General features: G+C 34.6%; 1 long non-coding RNA gene across 2 annotated transcripts in view; it reads right to left on the minus strand.

The window, feature by feature from the left end:
- Nucleotides 1-217: 217 nt before the first annotated feature.
- The window catches only part of LOC112658563 (uncharacterized), a 59596-nt gene continuing 34236 nt past the window's right edge, over nt 218-25577 (minus strand). For both annotated transcript variants that reach the window (XR_004804047.2, XR_003135793.3), the window contains one exon: nt 218-370. This is a non-coding gene — a long non-coding RNA (uncharacterized LOC112658563). The remainder of the gene's footprint in view (nt 371-25577) is intronic.

Below are 25577 nucleotides of genomic sequence, written 5' to 3' on the forward strand. Positions count from 1 at the left end.
GTGATGAGACTGACAAAGAAGCTGACTGAAGCAAGCCAGATCTAACACCTGTAAAATTAGAAACAAGATAACTTAGCCAAGTGGCAATTTGTCAGTGGTTACATATGAATGTTATTTTTATGGTGGAATGTTATTTAGGCCTGTTTTGAAAACCTCATACTAACTGGCAATTCAACTGCTCAGGACTGTTAGTAATGAAGACACAATTATAAATGTATATGTTTTTATGAACTTTATTGTTTGTCTTGCATTTTTCTTGCAACAAAGAACTTTTTAATGCATTGTTTGTTCCCTGTGTTCAGCTCTCTACAGCAGTCTTTTGCTTCATTTGATGTGAAGAGTCGTAGCAAATCTGGCTGAGGAAGGAAACCTAAAGAATGTTAGAAAAACAGCAAAAAATTGTAATGCCATACATGCCAGGCCAGAATGCAGAGCTTATAAATGAATACCAGTATGCAGATAATATAGCCATCTATTTTATAGAGAAGGAAAATCAGCTTATTAAGATTTTTTTAAGATTCTATTTATTTATTCATGACAGAGAGAGAGAGGCAGAGACACAGGCAGAGGGAGAAGCAGGCTCCACACAGGGACCCTGACTTGGGACTCAATCTCGGGTCTCCAGGATCACACCCCATACTGAAGGCGATGCTAAACCGCTGAGCCACTGGGGCTGCCCAGCTTATTAAGATTTACTTTTACATAAGTATAGAGATAACAAACTTAAAGGAGGTTAAAAAAACACCTACTTTTTTTGGTGCTTTAGTATGGGTAGCAGTGATTTGGAGAAGGAAAACATGAGACATCAGAGAAAAGGATAAAGAAGGTAAGCTTAATGTGAGGCTCTGAAGTGAGAGATTACAGAATATTATATATGAGGTATCAGCATTTCTCACCAATTTTGATGTGATTGAGGGGTCCCATGGTACCCAGAACAATTATGAGAGGGTAAATTTAGTGGGATTAACTCCAAGTAAGTTGAACAAAACTCATGAGGAATAACCATAAAATGAGATGAAAGGATAACTAACATTACTGCATCTTCCCTCCTGGTCTGTGGGAACCAGGTTTGAGTTGAATCCATTTTTAGCAAAGAAGTATACATCCAGCTTTTGCAAACAATATTAGGTTGCATAACAGAAACTAAAACTAAATATCATGGGAGAAAAGCAGAAGTATCACATATCATTTTTGACTATCACATTTTGACATTATGACTATCACATAGTCATTTTTTTCAGCTATATTAGCATTAGAAATAATACACCAAAAGAAAGTAAGAGTTGAACAAAACCTTTGCTTTGGATCATCTCATTATGGATTGCAGCTATGGAAACGGAGATACAGAGTACCTTGGGAACCAAATTTGTGTATGTGTGTGTATTATACACATTTGTGTGTATACACATGCACACACATACACACACACACTGCTCCTAATATGACTTACTCTCTACCAATGTAATTTTCTTCACTTTGGTAATCAAGCCCAGTTCTAAAGCTCTTTTATAAGCAGCACTATTTTCTCATTCAACATTAACAGACAGAGATATCTAGGCTTGCTGACACAAATGTAATACAGCAAAGAATCAAATATCAGTGAGAAAATGCATGGAAAAATTATCTGAAAGAGTATACACAAAACCAACAATAGCACTTACCTCCAAAAAGAGAGTACATGGGAAAAAACTAGGGTGGTGATCAAAGGTAATTTTAGCCTTATCTATAATGTTCTAATTTTGGACAGAGAGAATGGCTTCATATATCCTTTGTGTAAATAAAAAATCAATTTAAAAAATAGTGTTTTAGAAGATACACAAGTTAATCTTAGCATTTTCATACATATTTACATATTTGCTTTTTCATATTTATATTTTTAAAATTGTTTAAAACAGAAAACACATACTATCATCTTCCCAATTCTAGTTGTATTATCGCAACCATTTCTGAATAAGCATATCAAGGGTCAGTTCTTTCTTTTCCAGTTTTTACCATAACCTTGTGTATTTGTTCTAATTGATAAGTCACTCTATCACAAACTCCACAAAAGACAGATTTTCTTTCTATGGCACCTACTACCAAACCTGGTATCGTACAATAGAAGTTACTATCAATTAAAATTTTCTCTTAAAAATTTACAAGATCCCAGGAAACCAAAATATTTATAAAGACTGGAATAGAATTTCAGACATTGAAATATTTCATGAAAATATGTTAGAAATATACATACCTAAGATAGTAACCCAGAACTCCATCTATGTTTACAGGTTGGTTGTACCTTGATGGGAATCAGTCTCATTTATAGAAGCTAACTTCTGAAGCTATAATGTTTACTAAACTTGGGGCCAGTGTTCACATTTACATTTTGATAATTTTGATATTTTGTACATACTATAGATATCACATTCTAATATAATGTGCATAGGCATAAGTAGAAGTAGAGTTTTATATCTGGTAAGAACCTTCAAAATCTTCTAATTCAGTTTCTTCAAACAAGAAATTGAGAACAAAAAGGTAAAATTATTGACTTAAAATCATTCAGCAAGTTAGTAATGACTTAAATTACTAAACAGGTACTGATCAACATACATAAACGTGTTTTCTTACATGCAACCAAGTTAGAAGAGTAAAATGGGTATAAGAAAGAAAGCATCACATGAGTTCATTAAATATTGTAAGGTATACCTAAGCAAAAGCTTGCCTCTAATATGGAATTTTTTAATATACTGTTTTTCTGTTTAACAAACCATGCTTTCTCTCAGTTAATTCCTGCATTGTCCCGTACTTCCCAATTGTAATTAAATTCCTAACACTGTTCCTTTCAGATAGAGCAGTATGAGAACAAATGGAGTCTTGCCAATTTCCTAGTCACTCGTTTTGTAAACTTTCTATTTTTTGCTCTCCTCCTGGGACTAAATCAAACCTATGAAGTCCTATTGCGTAATTCCCCTTCATCTTGTATTGAAAAGTGTTCTTCCTCCTGCAATCTGATGTACAATCGAAAATTTCAAACTGCTAATAAACAGCATGGATTCCTCAGTCAGAAAGCTGACCATCTGTGTGCCAAACACCTGGGTATAAAGAATGAAGCCTCTCATTATTGATTCAGAACATGAATATAAATTGGAGAACTCTGGAACGTTACCAGACAATACATCAGAAGGTGCTAATAAACTCAACTTCACAGTGTCCTGTAGATGTCGCTTCAAATTCTTTTCAGTTTTTCTTCTTTTCATCCCTCTATATAGAGGCTTGCCAGATTGAGCAAATGAAAGCACAAGATGGCAGTTAAGTTTTAAATTCAGATAAACAGCAAATAAATTTTCTGGTATAAGTATGTTCCATGCAATATTTGGAACACACTCACACCAAAAATTATTTGTAGTTCATCTGAAATTAAGATTTAACTGTGAGTCCTGTATATTTTATCAGACAGTCCTGTTTGTGTGCAAATACCTAAGCTACCTCTGAAGATAATCTGGCTTTTCCTTTGAGTTAATATGTGATATTCACAAATATGGGAGAAAGGGATACTCAACAAGCGAATATTTTATGAACTTTGCTTCTAGACCTACCTAGAGAAATTTGGCAGACTTGGTTTACTGGGTAGCCCATAAATAGGCAGACATTTCCTTAAAGGCTCAGATAGCAAATATTTTAGGCTTTGCAGGTCACACAGTCTCTGTCATAACTCTTCTCTCATAGTACAAAAGCAGCCATAGACAGTACATAAATAAATGAGTATGGCTGCACTCCAATAAAACTTTATTTAGGAAAACAGGTGTCCAGCAAGATTTGGTCTGCAGGCTGTACTTATCCAATTCATGTCATGTAGCCAGTATTCCAATATTAAATTTAACTTGTTGGAAAACCAGTCCAGTCAATTGGATAAAGCTGGACTTCTAAAAATCATAGAAAATAGCATGATCAGTAAGATGGAAATCAAGCCTTTGCACATATACTGAAATTGTACTATATCCCTCTGCTATTGAAGGGAGAAGAGAATGATCATACAATCAATTAGGTTTGCAGCACTAATTAGAATTAATGAAATTTAGCACATTACACTATTACCTAGTTCATAATTTGAAAAGACACTGTCATTTAGCCAAATTACTACTTTTAAAAAAAGAAATTAATGGATATACTTAAAATTAAAAATGAAGGTGGAGGCTAACATTTCAAAGAACATAGAAATTTTAAACAAGAGAAGTAACACTGCACAAGCAAATGAAAAAGGATCTTTATACACAAGGGCAGCTGAAAGGCAGAAAAATAACAGGATATGGCTGTGAGGATAAATTGAGAGAGACAAGTCTTGAGCAGTTTCCATGACTCATTGCTGAGCCACAGTAACCAGAGAAGTGCAGACTGATTCAAAATGGATAGGGAAAGTGAATATGGCATGCAAGAAGAGGGATGAAAAGAGTCAAGGACCAAGAAAGGATGAAATGGAGTGATATCTTAGAGATATCTTTCCTGGCGAGACATGTGGAAAATAGAGATGCAGAGATTGGTTTTGTTTATGATATCTTGCCAGCAACTACTTGTTTACACTACAAGGGTTAGGTCAAAGATGATGGGTGTACCTGATGATGACAGGAAGGCCTTTTTTTACAGTGTGTTTTTCTGTCCTAAGAGTTTAGTCTGGTAGAAAGGATTCAGGCATACTTTTAAAATCAATCATGCATGTGACAGCCAACAGTGTATTTCAGATAAATCCAATGGAACAAATGTTGCACTTGCTAAATTTGAGGCACAGATAAAGAGATGCAAAAGCAAATTGAGTGGAAAAAGAATCACTTTATTAAATGTTTCTTTTTCCTTTTTCATCAGCATCAAAGCCAGAATCAACCTGACACAACAGTAATTGTATATATGACTGAAATGAAGTAAAGAGGTTATTGTCATTGAATAGCTATCTCCATGGCAATAGGAATAGATTGTGTACAATACAGAGTAAAAAGAAATAAATGAATAAATACAATACATATTCTGAAAGAACTCAAAATCAAGCTGATGGTTGAGAGGGTGCCAGAAAAGTTACCCAGGAGTCATGATACCAGAAATGACCAATGTTCTAACTTTGCTAATTTGTGAGATAAAAGTCTCCAAATTAGAATGTGAATTTATAAGAAATGTCCCAAGATAGTTTAGCCAGGCATAGTTATTATCACAAAGGCAGTAACTGAATTAATCTTAACAGGAGATTTTTATATACTCTGATTAAATTAACTCTTAAAAAAAATCTCCAACTCCTGTATATTTTCCATTTGTTACATTAAAATATATAAGGAAATTTTTGTTTCTGATGATGTCATTAGATATCATCAAAGGCAAAATTTATCTTGCTGGAAGCATAGTGTCTAATCTTTATTGAGTGCTTTTTTAAATGTCAGGCATGCTGGTAAGTGCTTTTGTATGTTCCACAACAACCCTAGAAAGGTGATATTCTTAATATTCCTATTTATATATGAAAAAATGAGGCCCAGAAAGGTTAACTAACTGTCTAAGGGACACAGCTGAGAAGTGACAGTGCAGGTCCTCTATTGCAGCTGCCCCCCCTTGAGAGCCTGGGTCTTGATCACTACTATATATTAAAGGGTTTTATGTATGCCCAGCCAGTTGGTCACTCACTATCTCAGTCAAGAGCTAATGTAGCCTTCATTAATGGATGTTGTTTGCATTTGGCTTCTGTAGACAAGCCTTCCTGTCCCGGGTCACAACAACCATGGCTCATCTCATCACTCATGATACTGGTCCCTAAGTGGGAAGGTGGTGTCATCTACTGCCACTAGTTGATTCTGTGATCTTATTGACTAGAAAGGTGTGCTCTTCCTCTCCCTTCAGTCTGTGGGCAGCCCTCCAAAGGCCCATCTTTGGTTGTGGATATTTAAAGAAGCCATTCTCTTTTCTAATGGAATTAGTGAAGCAAATGCTGAGGGCAGCTCAATTCAGAGTATGGTCTTCAAAATAGCAGAGCAGCAACACCCGGGAGCTTGCTCAGAAGGCAGCTTCTTGGGTCCTACCACCCAGATTTACCATATCAGTACCTTTGGGATTTGTATTTTACCAAAATGTCCAGGTGATTTGCATGTACATTAAAGTTGGAGAAATATCAACTTAGGGGACTTCCTGAAGCCATCACTTTTCCTCACATTTAGAAGATCCATTATTATATATCAGGGAAGTCTTCCAGGACCCCAGGACCTAGAGCAGCCACTCTCAGTCTCAGCTGACCAGAGATTTCCCTAGCTGGAGATAGTAGGTGATAGTTGTAGCCACACTTGAAAATGGCTCTTCTTCATAGAATTATAAATTGTAAAATGTTTTCCTCGGAGCCTTAGTTCTTCTCAGATGCCCAATGAGATTAGTGACACAAAAGCTTCCCCTTTAGATCAGACCCATCATAGCTTTCCTTATCTCTGTGATGTGCTTCACTGCGTAAAAGAAATCCAAGCTGAAACTGGAAAACTACATAGAATTCAGATCAATGTAAGATGGTGGAAATAATGGCAGCTGACAGTGAAAGCTTAGTGACAGACTTGTGATACAGAAACATCACTCCTGCCTCCCATTCCTTCCCTTTATTCCTGGCTGCTCAGCAATCACCTTTCCCTAAATGTTAATTTAATATTTAAGAAATTAATTTTGATTAAGTGCCTAGTGCCAGAGTCTTATCCTGCCAAACAAAGGTATATAGTCTACTTGAAGGGATGCCATGGGTGCATAAATTTTAGAAAGATAACATAGACAAAACAAGAAGTTGAAAACAAAATCACCAATTATATTACAAGCTGGGTGGAAGCTCTGTTGAAACAGAATGTGGTCTCTCTATTTATGATCAAGCCCCAGCAAACAATCCATGATGAAATAAGAAAACTAAACTTGAGTTTCAATTGTCTTATTGAACCATGGATCTTCAGTACAGATTGCAGACAAATCAAGCAGTTAAACATCTCAGTTTTCCACAAATGGTTAATATAGATTCCCTTCAACTTTAAAATTAATTTCCTTCCTATATTTCATCTTGTACTAAAAATTTACCCCCACCTGTCTCCACATCTCACTTCCCCCTTGTCTATCTCTGTATCTGCCACCCTATCTTTGAAGTTTTTGCATCTCTCTCCTTGTGATCACACAACTTATTTTAGAACTGGCCAGGGTTTCTTTAGAAGGTTTCAATCTGGACTCCTAACAGCAGAATTTAAATTCATTCTGCAACCCGGACAAAGCAGGAATAAAAGACTTGTAGAGATAGACATAACATGAAGACAGATGCCAAACACAATAGAGGATTAAGGAAAAACAGAGGTCGGGGGGGGGGGGCAAAATTCAAATAGAAGAGAAATGAGTCAATAAATGCATAAGCACCTAGATAGCCAATAAAGGAGAATAAAGACCCTTTAAAAAGGACCACAGGATTTTACAAGATCCAGACAAAAGACTCTCAACTAATCATGGTCGAGGTATGTGAAATTTAGCATGTATACTTATAGCCAACTTAACCATTTTATACATTAAATAGCAAAATTACTCTTAGTTGTGAATGTAGTTGACTATACCTGCAGGTAGAATGGCCAAAATCATTGTTATATCAAAATTTTAATTTGGTATGAGTTCATTTTCTAATCTATTAACATCAGCAAAATTAGTACTAAATTGGGAAATGAATGTTAATGTTATTATTAACCATCATGTCTTATATATTACATGTCTTTAAATCCATAAAATATTATATAATAATCATTTTTAAAAATCTTCCATTTTATTATTCTACCAATCCATAAATGCTAATTCAGAAAAAAATGGAGTTATGAAAATTCACAAGTTTGAACACCAGTTATGTGTGAGGATTAAAGAAGGTTTATGCCTTGAAATATTTTTCTCATTTGAGTTTAAAACAGAGAACACATCACCATCACTCTGCCAGAGAAGTCAAGGGAAGGACACCTGGCCCTTCTGTTTCTTGGTTGTTCTTGAATGTAAGAATGACAATTTTACTTTTTTTCCAAGAATAACTCCAACCAATTTTTCTCAGAACAACTAGCTACAAGTTTTACTGATAAGCTGTGATGATTTTTAAGATGCAATGTTTTCCTTAAATACTAGAGTACTATGTATTTTAGTTTGGATAAATGTCACAAGAGTGTTGAAGGATCTACTATACTCCTTTAAAAAAAATCTTTTGATTTTTAAAAGCTAGGTACATGAAAAAAAGTAGAAAATTATAAAGACTTGTTGAAGATGTGCTTTACCAACATATGTAAGTATCTGAGGATATGGAGATAAATGAGATAAATAAATGGAGATTGGGCAACAGTGAGGTAAATTTAGAACTTGTTAAATGACCATGCACTAAGAGTACTGACTCATTGGTAAGTGGTGGACAACAGGGCTTTTAACCTCAGTGATGAAGTAGAAGTAATCTTTATCAGGTGTAGCAGAATGCACAAAAGTGGGAAAATAAGCTAACAAAATGTAAGCAATAAGCAATATCCCAGTGTTTTTCACAAGCTACAATGATTAACCAAATCCAACAAAATACATTTAATCTGAGTATATGTAAAGTGCAATACTTAGTTTTAAATATATATAGTAAGACAATTTTTGTGGGAAAAAAAAAGCTACTAAAAGTGAATTTGATTTCTGTCTGCATAAATAGAAGTAGAGTGCCCAGAAAACTGAGGCAATCGTTCTCTACTCTGAACTGTTCAATCTCCACTCAGGAAAATTTCCATTCATTTTTAAGTGCTACATCTTAAAGGAGATGTTGAAGAAAACGACCATGATAATAAGCTTCCTTGAATCAACATCACATATGGAATAGTGGACATCAAAACTAAAGAAGGGAAGACATGGCTAAAGAAAGGAAAAATTATCTAAATTATCCTGGAGATAATTTTAATTATTAGAATGTCAAAAAGGAGACTCAAATATTTGACTCAGGATTATATTAGATTAATTTTAAGACTACTTCCAAATGTAAAGTGTGTGTATGTGTGTGAAATTTCAAATTTATGTACTTTTTCCCAATGACAATTTTTTAAGATTTTATTTATTTTTTAAATATTTTATTTATTTATTCATGAAAGAGAGAGAGAGAAAGGCAGAGACATGGGCAGAAGGAGAAGCAGGCTCCATGCAGGGAGCCCAAAATGGGACTCCATCCCGGGTCCCCAGAATCAGCCCCTGGGTTGAAGGCGGCACTAAACCGCTGAGCCACCCGGGCTGCCCATTTTTAAAAATTTTTAAAAACGTATTAGCTCAATAAAATTTTGATTTCAACAAAAGTGTAAAGGCAGAGCAAAAACCAGAATCAATAGCATCTAGAAGTGCTAATATTAAGATTGAAACAAAGAAATTCAAATATGGTGACTAAGACAGCTTTAACTTTCCCCTCAGTTTGACTAAATTTTAGACAGTATTTCCTTTATGTCCTGAATTCCCTTTTCTTAGAGCATTTACTTTATAAAACATAATTGTTTCCTGAAATGATTTCTTTGCCCCTTTGAGATGTGAATCTTCTCCTAGCCTCTTGTCTGATCTTGCCTGAGTAAAGGATGTCTTTCTCAAGTACCTAGGAATCATTCCTTTAAAGTGAAATCATCAAAGAAGATAGCGTCCCCCATTTCTCAGTCTCCGTGGAAAGGTAGGAGCCTACCTTGATGGGCACCAATTAGCAAACACAGATAGTCTAATACAGACAAAAACATTTGCTAACTCAAGAATAACACCATGTTACAACACACCTCACTGTTCAACCTCTCCCCTCAAGTGCTTCAGTACCTTCTACTAGCTCACCCCAGCACTTTTAAAAGCCTTCCCTCTTTTGTGTCAGGAGAATTTAGTTCAGACTGAGGTCTCTCATATTTTAATAGCCTTGAATAAAATTTGTTTATTTCCTTACTTGTTTAAATTTCCCCAGTGCAGTTTTAGTTTTGACAATGGCAGCCAAGGTAAGACCCCAGGGTAGAAAGCCATGCAAGAAACCAGAGGCTATGCAAGTGCTGCCATCCAATGAACATTTTCAAATGCCTATCAGCTCTATATAATAGCAAGAAATATAGTATTTATAGATACTGGCATAATAAGACAAGGCCACAAATGACTTTAATGCAGAATAGAAAATGATCCAAGTGACTTGAGATATCCTATAAAGTTCATTGAGAGAATCATAAATTTCTGTGGTTGTGTTAGAGATGAAAGGCACAAGATTCATGTGTAAAACTCCAGAAACAACAAAAATAAAGCAAGAAATTTTTGACACAGCCAATACTAAGGTCAGGAGCAGGTACCAGGCAAAGGTAAGAGCAGAGTTGTTGAATAGGTGATATGAAGTATAAGTTGGTGGAAAGGATAGCAGAGTCCACCTCCTCTCATCTCTTGATTAGTATATGGTCACCAAGTGAGGACTTGTATTCTTTCTCTCTTTCCCTCTCACCTTCCCTCCTTCCATTTCTCTCTCTCTTTCTCTCTGTCTCTCTGTCTCTCTCTCTCTGTCTCTCTCTCTCTCTCTCTCTCTATATATATATATATATACACCTCCACACACACACATACACCCACACATATGTATCACATAAGGTATGTAAAACATCGGTTGTTTTTGTTACTGTTTATATCATTAAATTTATATCGTATGTTTTAATGATATAAACAGTAATGACAGCCAATAATACATAGTACTATGCCAAGTATTTTACATACCTTATGTCATTTAATTCTTCTTCAATCCAATGAGGAAGATACTAGTATTTATTATTCCTACATCTTTGAAAAAGAAGCTGAGAGAGAAGTCATGCAGCCAGCAAAGGATGAGGTTGACACTTAAACTAAAGCTGATTCTAGAACCCGTATTCTTAGCTCATCAACCCAGTGATCTTTAATTCCAGCCAAACATTACAATCACCTAGAGTGCTATTTAAAAATATCTGTATCTGGGCCCCATAATCAAAGATTTAGGTTTAATTGGTTTGGGGTGAGGCCCTGACATTAATATTTTTAAAAACTAAAATTAAGTAAACCCTTCTCAAGGTGACTGTAATGTTGTGTACTATGGCACTAAGCTATTCTGTTTCTCTTCTTATCCCTTCTGTGGTAGAAATAATAGCATAAATCAATACCAGCAGAGACAAAGCTGGTTTTTCATCATGTCCTCACCTCTAATTCACCTAAGAATGTAGCAACTGGCCTCCACCTTCACCATACTCTTAGACTGCATGTGGTAAAGCTACCAACTAACTTCTATCTGACAAATCCACAGTCCTTATTATACTTGATCTTTCTGCATCATTTGACACAATGACTAAAACACCATTCTTGAAACTATACTTCTTCCCCATTTTGTAAAATACGCTATCTAACTGTCCTGCTATTCCAAACGAATTTTCTTTCATGTCTCATCTTTATAATTTTTTGGGATTCCAGCTTCACTCTCCACCTTTCTCACTCAACACATTTGCATTTCCTGCAGAGTATCTCACCAACTCCCACATTATCAAGTACCCTCTAAGAAAAACAAATTCTCCTTTACTATCTCCAACCCAGTCTCCCTCCTGGGCCTCAGTTCCACACATCTAGCTGCATATTCCAAATGTATGTACCTACTTCTTTGCAAACCAAGGGTGCTGAACCTGGGGGGAGTTACAGCCAGAGCCCAGAATCTCTCATTTTATGCAATATTTATTGTTTTATGCATTGTGTGTGGCAGGGTGGCCACTTACTCCTCTGCTTCTAAGGGAAAAGTAAACCCACCAATGCCTTCCACACCCACCTGTTTAGCCTTAGTGAACTTTTGTACTGCTGATGGCAATAAAAAGATTATCAAGGATATTGTTTTAATAGAATTTTAAGGAAACAGAAATAAGGATAAATATAGTCTGTTATGTCTTTACATATTTCCAGTTTCTATACAGATTTTCTATCAGGACACAAACCAAAGGAGAAATTAATTGCTCATTATCATGGCTGATTTGCTATTTCTCAAATTTCTTTATTCTAACTCTTTATGCTGCTAACTAGAACTAGTTTATTTGTATTTTTATCTTTTATTTCCACTTCAAATATATAAGTAAAGAAATATAATTTATTTCCCAATTACTTTTATACAGTTGATATATTTTTCTGCTTTTTTCTCATTTTTGAAATCACATTTGTTAAAACATGTTACCTTCAAAAAAGACAAATTATTATTTATATGCCTATTTTTGATAAATTAATGTTCATTAAGTTTACTCTGTAAGGTAATGAAAGAAATAACTTTATTACTGCTTTCAAATTGTATAGCATTATTCTTAATGGTCACGGTTCTGGTGACATAGTGATAATAACAAGTAAGGTGTTTTATGTGGTGAAACTTGTTTATAGTTTATAATGCCTATTACTAGAGTGTTCATCTTAAATTTTTATTTCTAATGTATCAGAAGAATATTGTAATATCCTTTTGTTTGTTTTACTAGAGTTATGAATGAGTAATAGTTTAAAGATATATAAATTAAGCACCTGGCTCAGTAATTGAAGTACAGATCCATATGAGTTATAAGCCCAGAGGTGTTTGCTCATTATCAAGTGATAATTATCTGGGTGGATGCGCCATTTCATTTATCAAAAGCACCTTTGCTTTGCAATTTATATAAAGACAAAAATCCAATTAGAAGATTTGCAAATGTAATCATTCTATGACTGAATATATTAACTTTGTCATATTAAAATAATCTTTCCAGTGTTAAATCTTTAAAGTATCTGTCATAATTTCCTTTTGCTTATAAGTTAATATACATACAGTGCATACAGGATACAAAACCTTCAGTGGGTTCTCCTTTTAGCTTCATGAGTTATAATATAAAAATAAATCATTTTCACTGTACTCCACATAGGACTTGCTGAAACTTGCCTATGAATAGAGATTCTCCAATCTATTTTAAATTTTTATTTACTACTTCAAGCATGTTTCTAAACTGAAAAATTGAGATAAGATGGTTTATAGTCTAATTTATAATAGAAAATTTTGAATTGAGTTGGAATCTACTATGCAAAAGCAATACAGATCTTTTTATAGATAATTAATAGGGAGAAAAACTCAGTTTTCATAAATAATTCATCATTAAGAATTATGATATCTTTATGATATTCAGTTAAGTATGAAATAGGTGAATTAATGATGGATTTCACTTGTTCTTCCAACATGGAAGCACTGTCTACTCTATAAAATAAAAAGCTTCATGAGAAATGTGACTGACATGTATTTCTGAGTAATAGTTTTAGGAAGGAATAAGAATTGCCTCTTATAGACTAATTTTGGCCAGTACGAAAAAGTCAGGCATTTGGCCACTGCCCACCTGGCCCTGTATGACCCACAGACATCTGCATTGACTATCAGGGAGTCTGACAGACATCTTTTCCTGCAGCCTGTGGGCCACAGAAATGCAAATTGAGACAGAAATGCCCTTCACTGCCAGCACAACTTCTCTTTTTGGTTATCTGGCAGGAATACTTAGCCAAAATTAACAATCTCCCATCTTCAACCTCCTTCTTACATTCTCCCAACAGTGCAATCCAGAGTTATTAACAGTAGAGAATTCTTAGTTTGAAATAGAGCCCACACATTAAAAAGAGAAGAAAATAACAAATCAATGGGATCATAAAGATAGAGACAAGGAATATTGGTTTCGGTGTGTGTAGAATAGGATTTTGTAGTCATGTGCCAAGGAATTGAAATGTCAGAAGACTATCCTATAGCTCTAAGAAAAGATGTGAGGAGTAACATACTACTGCATTATGAAACCGAATACTGTGATTGCAAAAGTGGTAGTTTTCTCTGACAGAAAAGAGGTATTTGGTGGTCTCTGTGAATTTAAAAATACTGACAGAGTGAGCACTCTGAACTCAGTCTCTGCAGATTCTGTCCAGGCCTTGCATCCTCTGGAAGTTAGGGATCAGGTATGTCTAGGTTTCTTGATGTTCTTTTCAGCACGTCTCTTGTACAGTGGAGATAGTGTGATGTAGTGGCTAACAGTATGAATGAACTTTGAAATCAGAAAGCATGGATTTGAATCCCTCTTATACTACTACTAGCCAAGTGACCTTAGGAAGTTTATTTAACCTTTCCTAATCTTATGGGTTTTTTTCAAGCTTGAAGATGGAAATAATAACACCTAACTGTAAGAGTTGTTGACAGAATCAACTGAAGTATCATGTACAAAGACATTAGCACTATGCCTTCCATGTAATAAATACACAGATAATACCTAGAGTCCAAGCATTTTAATACTCTTTCATGATTTTCTTACACATCAGAAAGTAATAGAGTTAGGAGAGAAGAAATGAGTGTTTCTACCTTAATGTCCTAAGTTGTAGCTTCTTTTCTTCTAGTGCTAAGCATCTTTCTTCATTTTCTGATAACTAAATATATGATCTTGTAAATTCAAAGATTTATGTGAGTTACTTCTTTAACTTCTCCCCATTTCCCTCTGATATATTTTCTGTGGAATAAATTCAACAGTCAAGGAAAAACTCTAATCTCACTTCATCTATAAAAATTTTTCATCCTTTCAGCATTACTAGCTTTCTCCCTAGTGTTCCACCAAAAAGCATAATATTTACTTGACTATCTTTGGTTAGTTGTCTGCTGATCTCTGTCGCTTGATAACATGTAAGCTCCTTGAGGGCAGAGATCATGGCTTACTTGTCTGTATTGGACTTAATAGTGTGAAAAACCGCTTCAAAATACATGCTTTGGGAAAACAAATACTGAGAATCGTTCTGGCCAGCAATGTCATTTGGCCTTTGGAAAGCCACCAGGGATGGAAAAGTACAATCAGACATTCTGTTTGATTTTCTATGGCAAATGCCACAGTGAAAAGTAACTGAGCATTTAAGAAGCCCCCTGGAGTGTCACATTTTGAAGCAGCAGGTTTTGAATGTTGTTTTAGGACACATATCTGCCCTTGATATTTTGTTGTTCAAAGACTGAACAGCAGAATATAAAATATCAGTAAATGGTCTTTTAGTCCTTCATATTGTCCCTTTTTTTCTCCTAAAAAATAAGAGAAAGATTGCCTTCAGTCTTTAAAGATCATTAAATATTCAAGACTTCAACAATAATGATAATGTGGTTTTGTTTCACTTTTTAAATTCTTAAGATACAGATATAAGTTAAATCAAAATTCAGCTTATATATCTAAAATGTAAGAAAGATGAAAACTGAATAATTCATGATAATTATAGTCATATGAAGTCAATGCCATTAGTGATAGCAATTTGAGTATTAATTCACACTTGCTGGGCATGAGAAATATAACAAACTTTAATTATCTTTTCTTGTTTTTTTTTAAACTGTTGGTGATCTTGCCATTTAATCTAATAAGTACTTTGTTCAAAAAAATGAGATTTTTTAGAAAAAATGTTGAGAAAATAAAACCCAATGAAGCAAATCAAATATCACAAGAAAGGCATATCTCATCTGTTCAGATTTAAAAAGAAAAGTTAACTCTATTCTAAAATTCAGATTCTTATCAATACAAAACAATACAGACTAATAAAACAAGTAAATGGTTGAAAAAATAGAAAAAGTTAGGAGAGCCACTAATTCCTCCATCTTCTCCAATTACAACCTTTATACTAAAATTTAAATGGACCTACAAAGCACATTCCAAATTAAAATAAAAGCTAGTTTTGAATTTTAACCAAAATATACATGACAGAGGTAGAGCAAAATGTATTATCCATCATTCTGAAGACTAATGACCTCCAAGTAGATAATGATTTTTGGTGAATTTTAGTGGAAATAAAATTTCTAAAGTTTAATTATCATGCATTTTATTGTATTTAGAAAGACCTAACCAAGCCTCATGGTAAAAAGAGATGGAGCTGCTAAAAGATGGAGCCTTTAAAAGGTAACTTCATTTTGCTGTGTAAAATATTTTATCTGTTGGAATATCTAGAGAGGAAATTGATACCCATTTCAGAGAAAATATTCTTACCTGCAATTCTTGGACCTGTGATATTTTTCAAACTTATTATGGTAAACTACATATTTATCAGTCTGCTTTTTCTTCTTGAAAACAAAAACTGACTTTGGAAAAATAAAATAGCACAATTAAGTATTGCCATGGCATTTAAAATTTAACCATGAAGAAATATTCCAAAAAAGTTTATATCATAATGCTTTCAACAACATTTCAGAAGCATACCATTATAGAAAAAGTGCTTTGGTGGGATGCTTGGGTGGCTCAGTGGTTGAATGTCTGCCTTTGGCTCAGGGCGTGATCCCAGAGTTCCGGAATCAAGTTCCACATCGGGCTTCCTACATGGAGCCTGCTTCTCCCTCTGCCTGGGTCTCTGCCTCTCTCTCTCTCTGTGCTTTCATGAATAAACAAATAAAATCTAAAAAAAAAAAAAAAAAGAAGAAGAAGAAGATAGAAGAAAGAAGAAAGAAAGAAAAGAAAGAGAGAAAGAAAAGAAAGAAAGAAAGAAAGAAAGAAAGAAAGAAAGAAAGAAAGAGAAAGAAGAAAGAAAAAAAGAAAAAGTGCCTTGGTAATTGAAAAAGTCTTTAAGAGAAGCAAAGACCAAGGGCAATGAATAGATAGTGGCAAATATGGGAGACATTAAACCAACTTTATCAATAATCACTTTAAAGTCAGTGATTTAAATATACTAATTAAAAGGCAGAAATTCTCAGAGTAAATCAAAAAATAAGACTCAGCTAGGGACTCCTGGGTGGCTCAGTTGGTTGAGCATCTGATCTCGGTTTCAGCTCAGGTCATGATCTCATGATCATGGGATCAGGCCCTATATCAGGCTCTTTGCTTGATGCAGTCTGTTTGTCCCTCTCCCTCTGTTCCTCACCCTACTTGTGCTCTCTCTTTCTCAAAAGAAATAAATTAATAAAAAAAGACCCAATTAACAATGTCTAAAAGAAATTCACTTTAAGTACAATGATACATATAAGATTAAAAGGAAAGAGATGGAGAAAGATATACCATGCTAATATTCATCAAAAGAAAGCAAAAGTAAACTATATTAATTTCAGACAAAGCAGACTTCAGAGCAAGGAATGTTATTAGAAATAAAAAGGACATTGTATAATGATAAGTGTTATTGGTTAAAGGAAACATAATAATCCTTAATGTATATGTGCCTAACAACAAAGCATCAAAATACATAAGGCAAAAATTGATAGGAGTGCAAGGAGAAATAGATGAATCCACTATTATAGTTGGAGAATTTTACATCCCTCTCTCAGAAATCAAGAGATTGACCATGGGGCAGCCTGGGTGGCTCAGCGGTTTAGCACCATCTTCAGGTGTGATCCTAGAGACCCGGGATCGAGTTCCACATCGGGTTCCTTGCATGGAGCCTACTTCTCCCTCTGCCTGTGTCTCTGCCTCTCTCTCTCTCTCTCTCTTTCTCTCTCTCTCTCTCTCTGTCTCTCATGAATAATTTTTTTTTTAAAGAAAGAATCATGAGGGTACTCACTGGGTGTGAGAGAAGAATAGAAGACATCAGTGAGACCCTTACCACAGAGATAAAAGGTTAAAAATGAATCAATCACAGATGAGGAACGCAATAAACAAGATTAGAAACAGGCTTGATGCAATGAACAGCATGCTAGAAGAAGCAGAGGAATGAATTAGTGATCTAGAAGACAAAATAATAGAATAATTAAGCTGAACAAAAGAAAGAGAGAAGAATTTTACATCACAAGAATAGAGTTAGGGAATTCAGTGACTCCATCAAACATAATAATATTTGTATTACAGGAGTCCTAGAAGTAGAAGAGAGAAAAAAAGGGGCAGAAAATTTATTTAAAGAAATAATGATAGACTACTTCCCAAATCTGGGAAAGAAAACTAACATGCAGGTCCACAAGTCACAGAGAACTCCCATCAAAATTAACAAAAATAGGCCAACACTGAGACATATTGTAATTAAATCTGCAAAATATAGTGATAAAAAAATCTTAAAAACAGCAGGGAAAAGTAGTCTTTAACTTACAAGGGAAGACCCATAAGGCTGGCTGAAGTTTCCTCAGCAATAACTTGACAAGCAAGAAGGGAATGGCATGATGCATTCAAAATGTTGAATGGGAAAAATATGCAGCCAAGAATACTCTATCCAGCAAAGCTATCATTCAGAATAGAAAGAGAGATAAACCTTTCCCAAACAAACAAACAAACAAACAAACACTAAAGGAATTTGTGACACTAAACCAGATCTGCAAGAAATATTAAAGGGGATTCTTTGAGTGCAAAAGAGAGACCCAAAGTGACAAAGACAAGAGAGGATCAGAGAAAATCTCAAGAAACAATGAAAAAACAAATAATAAAATGACACTAAATGCATATCTATCAATAATTACTTCAGATGTAAATGGACTAAATGCCCCAATCAAAAGACATAGGATGTCAGAATGAATTAAAAAACAAGACCCAACTATATGCTGCCTATAAGAGACTCATTTTAGACTGAAGACACCTGCAGATTGAAAGGAAGGGGATGGATGGAATGCCTGAGTGGCACAGTCAATTAAGCATCTGCCTTCAGCTCAGGTCATGATCCCAGGGTCCTAAATAAGATTGAGCCCCCACTGGACTCCCTGCTCAGCAGGAAGCCTGTTTCTCCCTCGCCTGCTCCCCCTGCTTGTTCTCTCTCTCTCTCTCTCTGTCTCTCTCTATATATTAAATTAAGAAATGCAATAGTAAAGAGAAAAAAAAGAAAGTGAGGAGATGGAGACAAAATTTATTATGCAACTGGATAACAAAAGAAAGTCCAAGTAGCAATATTTATATCAGACAAACTAGACTTTAAAACAAAGACCAGGGGAGTCTGGGTTTAGCAGCAGTTTAGCACCACCTTCGGCCCAGGGCCTGATCCTGGAGACCCAGGATTGAGTCCCACGTCAGGCTCTCTGCATGGAGCCTGCTTCTCCCTCTGCCTGTATCTCTGCCTCTCTCTCTCTCATTCTCTGTCTCTCTTGAATAAATAAATAAAATCTTTTAAAAAATAAATAAAACAAAGACCATAACAAGAGACAAAGAAGTGCACTAAATCATAATAAAGAGGCAATCCAACAAGAAGTATAAAAATTGTAAATACTTATGCCCCCTAAATGGGAGCACCTAAATATATAAAACAATAACAAACATAAATGAACTAATTAATAATAATACAATAATAGTAGGGGACCCTAACACGCCACTTACATGAACAGATCATCCAAACAGAAAACAAACAAGGAAACAATGACTTTGAATGACACACTGAGCCAGATGGACTTAACATATTCAGAACATTCCATCCTAAAACAGCAGAATGCACATTCTTTTCGAGTGCCATTGGGATATTCTCTAGAATAAATCACTTATTAGGTCACAAATCAGGCCTCAATAAATACAAAAAGACTGAAATCTTACCATGCACCCTTTCTGATTTCAACATTATGAAACTAGAAGTCAACCACAAGGAAAAATTTGGAAAGACTACAGGTACATGAAGGTAAAACAACATGCTACTGGACAATAAATAGGTAAACCAGGAAGTCAAAGAAGAAATTTTAAAAATATATGGAAGCAAGTGAAAATGAAAACACAGTGGTCCAAAATCTTTGGGATGCAGCAAACTGGTGCTATGAAAGTAGTATACAGCAATACAGGCTTACATTAAGAAACAAGAAAAATCTCAAACAACCTAACCTGACACCTAAAGGAGCTAGAAAAAGAACAAATAAAGCCTAAAGCCAGAAGGAGGAAGGAAATAATAAAGATTAGAGTGGAAATAAAGGATATAGAAACTAAATAAGTAATAGAACAGATCAATAAAAACCAGGAGCTGGTACTGTGAAAAAATTTATGAAATTGAGAGACTCCTACCCAGACTTTCCAAAAAGCAAAAAGACTCAAATAAATAAAATTAAAAACAAACAAGACAAGAGAAATAACAACTAACACCACAGAATACAATTATAAGATAATATTATGAAAAACTGTATGCCAACAGATTGGACAACCTAGAAGAAATGGATGAATTCCTAGAAAAGTAAAACTGCCAATATTGAAATAGGAAGAAACAGAAGACTTGAACAGACCAATAACCAGCAAAGAAATTGAATCAGTAATCAAAAATTTCCCAAAAAGGGGATCCCTGGGTGGCTCAGCAGTTTAGCGCTTGCCTTTGGCCCAGGGCGTGATCCTGGAGTCCCGGGATCGAGTCCCGCATCGGCCTCCCAGCATGGAGCCTGCTCCTCCCTCCTCCTGTGTCTCTGCCTCTCTCTCTCTCTCTCTCTGTCTAAAATAAATAAATAAATAAATAAATAAATAAATAAATAAATCTTAAAAAAAAAATTCCCAAAAAAATGAAAGTCCAAGGCCAGATGGCTTCACAGGTGAATTCTACCAAACATTTAAAGAAGAGTTCATACCTATTCTTCTAAAACTATTCCAGAAAACAGAAAATAAAGGAAAACTTTCAAGTTCATTCTGTGAGGGCACCATTACCCTGATACAAAACCAGATAAAGACTCCCCTTAGGAACTATAGTCCAATATCCCTAATGAACAAGGATGCAAAAACTCTTAATAAAATACTAGCAAACCAAACCCAAAAATACATTAAAAGAATTATTCACCACAACCAAGTGGGATTTATTCCTGGGTTGCAAGGGTGGTTTGATATTTGCAAATCAATCAACATGATACACCTCATTAATAAGAGAAAGGATAAAAATTATATGATCATTTCAACAGATACAGAAAAAACATTTGACAAAGTATAACATCCATTCATGATAAAACCCCTCAACAAAGTAGGGTTAGAAGAAACATACCTCAACACAATAAAGGCCATCTATGAAAAACCCACAGCTAGTATTATCCTCAATGGGGGAAAACTGGGAGGTTTTCCTTTACAGTAGGAACAAGACAGGAATTTCAATTCTCACCACTATTATTTATCATATTCTGAAAGTCTTGGCCACAGCAATCAGACAACAAAAAGAAATAAAAGGCATCTAAATCAGCAAGGAAGAAGTAAAACTCTCACTATTTGCAGATGACATAATATTTTATACAGGAAACCCTAAAGACTCCACCAAAAAAACTTCTAGAACTAATACAAAGTCATAAAATCAAAGTAAAGAAATCTGAAAAAAAAAAGAAATCTGTTGCATTCTATACACCAATAATGAAGCAGCAGAAAGAGAAATCAAGTAATTAATACCATTTATAATTGCACCAAAACCAGTAAGATACCTAGGAGTAAACTTAACCAAAGAGGTAAAAGACCTGTACTCTGAGGATCATAAAATAGTGATTAAAGAAATTGAAGATGACACAAAGAAATGGAAAGACATTCCATACTTATAGATTGGAAGAAATTGTTAAAATGTCTTTACTACCAAAGTAACCTACACATTTAATGCAATCCCTATCAAAATATCAACAGCATTTTTCAAAGACCCAGAACAAACAATCCTAAAATTTGTATGGAACCACAAAGGATCACACATAGCCCAAGTAATGTTGAAAAAGAAAAGCAAAGTTGGAGGCATCCACTTCTGGACTTCAAGTTATATTACAAAGCTGTAGTGATCAAAATAGTATGATACTGACCCAAAAATAGACACACAGATCAATGGAACAGAATAGGAAATCCAGAAAGGAACCCACAACTATGTGGTCAACTGATCTTCAACAAAGCAGAAAAGAATATCCAATGGGAAGAAGTCTCTTCAACAAATAGTATTAGGAAAACTGGACAGCAACATGCAAAAGAATGAAACTTGACGACTTTCTTACCCCATACACAAAAATATATTCAAAATGGATTAAAGACCTAAATATGAGACCTGAAACCATAAATATCCTAGAGGAGAACACAGGCAGTAACCTCTTTGACTTCAGCCATAGCAACTTCTTTCTAGATATATCTCTTGAGGCAAGGGAAACAAAAGCAAAAATAAAGTATTGGGACTTGATCAAAATAAAGGCCAAAGAAACAATCAACAGACTAAAAGGCAACCTAGTGAATGGGAAAAGATATTTGCAAATGTCATATCTTATAAAGGGTCCAAAATCTATTTAAAAAAACCTTATAAAACTTAACACCCAAAAAACAAATAATCCAATTTTTAAATGGGCAGAAGTCATGAATAGATATTTTTCCAAAGAGCACATACAGACAGCCAACAGACACATGAAAAGATACTCAACATCACTGATCATCAGGGAAATGCAAATCAAAACTATAATTAGATATTATCTCACACCAGTCAGAATGGCTAAATAAAACAAACAAACAAAAAACAAGTGTTGGTGAGGATGTGGAGGATATGCACTGTTGCTAGGAATGCAAAGTGGTGCAGCCACTCTGGAAAACAGTGTGGAAATTACTCAAAAAAGTTAAAAATAGAACTACCCTATGATCCAGTAATCGCCCTACTATTTACCCCCAAAATACAAAAGCACTAATTCAAAGAGATAAATGCACCTGTATATTTATAAAAGCATTATTTATAATAGCCAGATTATGGAAGCAGTTCAAGTGTCCATGGATAGATGAATGAATAAAGAAGATGTGGTACATACACATGATAGAATATTAGGTAGCCGTAAAAAAAATTGAAATCTTGCCATTTGTAATGTCATGGATGGAGCTAGAGAGTATAATGCTAAGCAAAATAATCCAGTCAGAGAAAGACAAATATCATATTATATCACACATATTTAGAATTTAAGAAACAAATGAACAAAGGAAAAAATAAAAAGAGAGAGAGATGAATCAAGAAGAAGACTCTTAAATATAGAGAACAAACTGATGGTTACCAGAGGATGAGGGGATGTGTAAAATAGGTGATGGGAATTAAGGAGGGCACTTGTGATGAGCACTGAGTGTTCTATGGAAGTGTTGGGTCACTATAGTGTAATGAAACTAACAATACACGTGAAACTAATAATACACTATATGTTAACTAATTGAATTTTTTTTGTTTAAAGATTTTATTTATTTATTCATTCATGTTAAACACAGAGAGAGAGAGAGAGAGAAAGGCAGAGACACAGGCAGAGGGAGAAGCAGGCTCCATGCCGGGAGCCGGGTGCGGGACTCCAGGATCGCGCCCTGAGCCAAAGGCAGGCGCCAAACCACTGAGCCACCCAGGGACCCCCACTAATTGGAATTTAAATAAAAAGTTTAAAATTTTTAATTGAAAATAAGAAGAAGAAATGAAATAAGAGAAATTAGAGCAGAAGTCAATAAAATTAGAGCAGAAATCAATAAAATAAGAAATCAGTATTGAAAATCACCAAAACAAAAGTTAGTTCTTCAAAAAGATCAATAAAATTAATATGCCTCTAGCCACACTATCTAAGAAAAGAAGAAAAAAAGCATAAATTACTGATACCACAAGTGAAAGAGGACATCAGTACAGATCCCATGGACTTTAAAAGGATAATAAAGAAACATGTGAACAGCTCTATGCCTACAAATTTGATAGCCTAGGTGAATTGTGTCAGTTCCTTAAATGACATATTCTCTTAAAACATACAAGAAGAAATAGAAAATCTGAATATGCCTATATATATTAAAGAAATAGAATTACTAATTAATAACCTTTCAAAACAGAAAGGAGCAGTCCCAGATGAGCTCATTGGTGAATTCTACCAAACATTTCAGGAAAAAATTGTACCAGTTTTCTACAGTCTCTTCCAGAAGATGGAAACAGAAAGGATACTTCCTAATTCATTCCATAAGGCCTACATAACCCTAATACCAAGACTAAAGACTTTACAAGAAAAGGAAACTAGAGATAAATCTCTTTCATCATCATATATGTAAAAATCTTCAGCAACTATTAGAAAATCCAATTTAAGAATATTTAAAAAGGATTATGCACCATAATCAAGTGGGATTTATATCAGGTATGCAAGGTTAGTTCATTTTTTAAATTTATTTATGATAGTCACACAGAGAGAGAGAGAGAGAGAGGCAGAGACATAGGCAGAGGAAGAAGCAGGCTTCATGCACCGGGAGCCCGACGTGGGATTCGATCCCGTATCTCCAGGATCGCGCCCTGGGCCAAAGGCAGGCGCTAAACCGCTGCGCCACCCAGGGATCCCTGCAAGGTTAGTTCAATCAAAAATCAGTTGATGTAATTCATTACATGAATAGGCTAAATAAGAAAAATTACATGATTATCTTAATGGATGCAGAAAAACATTTAACAAAATTCAACACTGACTCCTGAGAAAAACTCTCAGCAAATTAGGGATTAGAAAAGAACTTCTACAACTTGATAAAGCATACTACAAAAACATAAACAAAAACAAAACAAAACAAAAAAAACCACACAGCTAACATCATACTTTAATGGTGAGAAACTCAAAGCTTTCCCACTAAGATCAGGAATAAGGCAAGGATGTTCCCTCTTATCGTTGCTTTTCAAAATTGTACTAGAAATCAAAGTAATGTAGACATACAAGAAAATGAAACAAAAGTAATATAGATAGGGAAGAAGGAAATAAAGCTATTCACAGGTGACAGGATCATCTACATAGAAAATCTGAAAGAATCAACAAGAAAAAAATCCTGGAACTAATGAAATTATGGCAAGGTTGTAGGATATGAAGTTAATATGCAAAAGTCAGTCACTTTCCTGTATACCAGCAATGAACAAGTAGATTTGAAATTAAAAATACATTACCATTTACATTAGCACTAAAAAAACCCCAAGTATATTTCTAACAAAATATATACAAAATATTTATGAGGAAAACTACAAAGCTCAGAAGAAAGCTATTAAGGAAGAACAAAATAAATGGATAATGATGCTCTTGGAAAGAAAGATAATATTGTCAAGATGTCAAGTTCTTCTCAGCTTGATCTGTAGATTCATCATAATTCCAATCAAAATCCCAACAAGTTATTTTGTGGATATTGATAGACTGTTTCTATAGTTCACATGGAGAGAAAAAAGACACACAGTAGCCAACTCAGTATTGAAGTAGAAGAACAAAGTTGAAGGGCTAACACTAATCAATTTGCAGACTTACTATAAAGCTACAATAATGAAGACAATGTGGTATTGGCAAAAGAAGAGACAAATAGATTAATGGAACAGGTTAGAGAGCCCAGAAATACATCCCCATAAATATAGCCAACTGATCCTTGACAAAGGAGCAAAGACAGTTCAATAGAGCAAAGATAGTCTTTTCCTTTTCCACAAATGGTGCTGGAACAGCTAGACATTCACATGCAAAAAAAAAAAAAAAAAGAATCTAGACAGACCTAAAACCTCTCACAAAAATAAACTCAGAATTGGGTTGTAGACTGAAATATAAATGCAAAACAATAAAAATTTCTAGAAAATAACGTAGGAGAAAATGTAGGTGATCTGAGTGTGGTTTTTAGAGCACCAGGGTAGTAATTCATGCAATAAAGAACTGATAAGTTCTACCTCATTAAAATTTAAACCAAATAAAAACCAAGACATCCTTCAATAGGTTACTAAATAAATTGTGGTATATCCAAACAATGCAATATTATTTAGCTCTAAAAAGAAATGAGTTATCAAGTCATGAAAAT

This window comes from Canis lupus, chromosome 12 (assembly GCF_003254725.2).
Source record: "Canis lupus dingo isolate Sandy chromosome 12, ASM325472v2, whole genome shotgun sequence".
NCBI lineage: Eukaryota > Metazoa > Chordata > Mammalia > Carnivora > Canidae > Canis > Canis lupus.